Genomic DNA, 3,401 nt, shown 5'->3' with positions numbered 1-3,401 from the left:
TTGGAAATTGAGTGCAAACAAGTTTTGAAGATAAGAATGTTGTGAATGATCAAACATCTTGCTTATTGAATTATAAAGAAAGAAATTATACTATGTATGCAGGCAGGGGTAAATAGAAAAGAAACTATACTATGCAGACAGGCAGGGTAGATCAGGATACAATCCAACTCTCAATCACAGCAATATTTAATGCAAAACAATGACTTAACAATACAACCTGTTGAAGTTTACTTTCTTTCCTTCTTCTCATCATCATCATTGCTGGCCTTCATGTTCATCTTTTGTTTCTTTGGTTGATGATGCTTAATCCTTCCAACAGTTTGTATGGACCTCTGCAATGATATTGAAAGTTGCTTGTTCCCCAAGCACTTGAAAAATGGTTAGCTTGCATGATTTATTTGTGGCTTTTGTACTTACTTTGGTGTGGGCACACCAAACTTAGTACCTTGCCAATGCATTAGATTAACCATGTGTAAAACTCTTTTTCTTTTTCAAAAATGACAAAACTGAAAACTAGGAAACAGCAGAATAGTTAACTAGTTTATACAACATGCTTGAAGCCAGCATTATGCAGAAATTGAGAATGTGTTTTATGATGGGATTTTGGTGAAACACCAAACTTAGAATCTTTCATTCTCCCTTAGATTGTTTTGGTGTGCAACACCAAACTTAGCTTCTTGCAATATAGATAAAACTAATTAACCTTTTTATTAAAATAGCTATGAAAAGAAAACTACCTCAGGTTGGGTTGCCTCCCAACAAAGCGCTTCTTTATTGTCACTAGCTTGACATCCTTCATTCTTTGATCATGGAGGCTGAAAATCATAGTGCCTCAGCTTTTCTCCTCTCACTATGGACTTCCTTACTGTCTCCTCCATTTCTTGGTGCCCTTCTTCAGAAATTCCAGAGATGGAGAACTCTCTCTTAGTTCATGTCATACAACCAAAACAGCAAAGATGCACAGAGCATTCTGTAGCTTGAGTGCAGTGGGGGTTAGTAGAGACAAAGTCTCAAACAGTTAGTGTGCAAGTCAAAAATTAAAGAAACAGAAAAGAAAAAATGCTTGATCTAGATCACCACCTCACTTAATCATTGTCAATCTATTCAATCCCCGGCAACGGCGCCAAAAACTTGATGAGATATTTTGATGAGAAACGAACCTCTCCCATGCTTCGTAGAGAGTTTCACCATCTTGTTGTCTAAAAGTCTGAATCTCAGATCGAAGCCTATTGACCTTTTGTGGGGGGTAGAAACGTGCCAGAAACTTGCTTTCCACCTCATCCCATGTTGTTAGACTCCCCCTTGGGAATGATTCCAGCCACTTAGCTGCCTTGTCCCTAAGTGAAAATGGGAACAAAAGCAGTTTATATGCATCTTCCTGGACTCCATTGGACTTCACAGTGTCACAAATTCTCAGGAATTTTGTGAGATGTTGGTTTGGGTCTTCATTAGCACTTCCACCAAATGAACAATGATTCTCCACAAGTGATATTAGCTGTGGTTTGAGTTCAAAATTGTTGGCCTGAATGGGTGGTTTCTGGATGCTGCTACCACAATTCCCAGAGGTTGGGTTTATGTATGAACTAAGAACCCTCCTCTCAGGAATGGCATTGTTTCCATCAGCTCTCTCATGGTTGTGAACTTCTCTATCCATGTTGAGATCTAAAGCTTCCTCAAAATTGTCCTCAGATTCTCCTTCAGATTCCTCTTCTCCCACTACTCTCTTCCCTCTTGCTTCCCTTCTCAGTCTATGAAGGGTCCTCTCTGGTTCGGTATATGGAGGAGTTGATGTCTCTCCTCTCCTACCTGTCATACAAGAACACAGCACAGGCACAAACAAGTGAAATACTCTTGGTTAATGGAAGAGTATGGTTAGAGCAATTGAGGAATTAATTCAAACAGTTAGTGAGTCAGTGAGTTAGTTGCTTGAATTTAAAGGCATAAAGAAAGAAAGCATGTAACCGAGTGCAGAAATTAAAATTCAACAAGTAACTTGAACAGAATTAACAAAGCAAGAGAAATTGCTCAATCTAGTTAGCTTCCAATTGGAGAATTGTCAATCGAAAACCAATCCCCGGCAACGGCGCCATAAACTTGATGCGCATAAACTTGTTATGCTACGATTTAGGAAATTGCACGATCGGCAAAATTCCTTCCGGCAAGTGCACCGGTTATCGTCAAGTAAAAACTCACAATAGAGTGAGGTCGAATCCCACAAGGATTGGTTGAGTGAGCAATTCGGATTAGAAGTATGTTCTAGTTGAGCGGAATCAAAATTTAGATGAGAATTGCGGAATGTAAAATTGCATGAATTAAAGAGCGAGAAGCTAAATTGCTGAAATTAAAAGGGAATGGGGGTGATTGCATGAATTGAGTTGCAGAATGTAAAGAGAAGATGTAAATCAGAATTGGGGGATTCATTGGGTTATAGGAGATATTGAGATCTCCGAATCAAAACATGTTTATCTCTTCCTCAAGCAATGCGTTCATTGAATTTTGCTTGGCAATCTTATATGATTGGATCCCAATCCCTTGGCTCACCAATTCTCTCTAAAAATGAACAAATTCCCAATCCCTTGGTTTAAATGTTCATAAGAAGAGATGATGCTCGATCACTGATTATACCACACAGTTTCATGAACCACAATTTGGTAGGATTACATGTCACAATATCCATCCAAACCCCAATCCAATTCACTGTGAGAAAGCTTCTCTAGCGTGAATCCTCCATTCCTTTCCCAAGGTTCCGAAGGATTCCAATTATGGGTAGTTTCTTTCCCAAGACAACTACCCAATGGAATTAGATCGAGAAGCTTTCTAACAAAATTCAAGAGAAAAGATTGAAGAAGAAGATAAACTATTATTGATTCATTGAATTACAATAGAGCTCCCTAACCCAATGAAAGGGGGTTTAGTGAGTCATAGCTCTGAATTCAATTACAAAGATATGAAAACTAGCTAAAAGTGAAGGTAAAAGTTTTTCCTAACTTAAATTCTATCCTATTTATACACTTTCTATATTAAGCTTCTGTTGTGTTTCTTGGGCTTTGAGGCCTCTCCCTGCTTTCCTTTTGCCTTGGGTTTATGATCCATAATCTTGATGAGGCTGTTGATCCAAATTCTGTAACATTCATTGAGCCAACTTAGTGATAATCAAATAATGACACATGACTCAATAAATTGAGATTTCAAACTCATCAATCCTTCAGGCCCAATCCCATAAACCATGATATTCAATTGGGTTTCATACCAGAGTAAGTTTAAGTTAATGTTTGTGCTCAAAGACTAACTTAAACCGCACTATTTTTGGCCCAGAAACCTTTTCCAAGAGTGGCGTTTAAGTTGCAGTTTAAGCTTAAACTGCAGCTTAAACGCCAGACACTTCCAGTGAGGCCTTTTGT

General features: G+C 38.4%; 1 pseudogene; it reads left to right on the top strand.

Moving 5' to 3' along the window:
- Window positions 1-1,127: 1,127 nt before the first annotated feature.
- LOC148555620 (small nucleolar RNA R71) lies at window positions 1,128-1,228 on the top strand (annotated as a pseudogene).
- Window positions 1,229-3,401: the final 2,173 nt, after the last annotated feature.

This window comes from Arachis ipaensis, chromosome B6, assembly GCF_059453495.1.
Source record: "Arachis ipaensis isolate K30076 ecotype BB chromosome B6, ASM5945349v1, whole genome shotgun sequence".
NCBI classification, from domain to species: domain Eukaryota; kingdom Viridiplantae; phylum Streptophyta; class Magnoliopsida; order Fabales; family Fabaceae; genus Arachis; species Arachis ipaensis.
The sequence above is the reverse complement of the archived record's forward strand: the minus strand, read 5'-3'. Positions and strand labels throughout refer to the sequence as shown.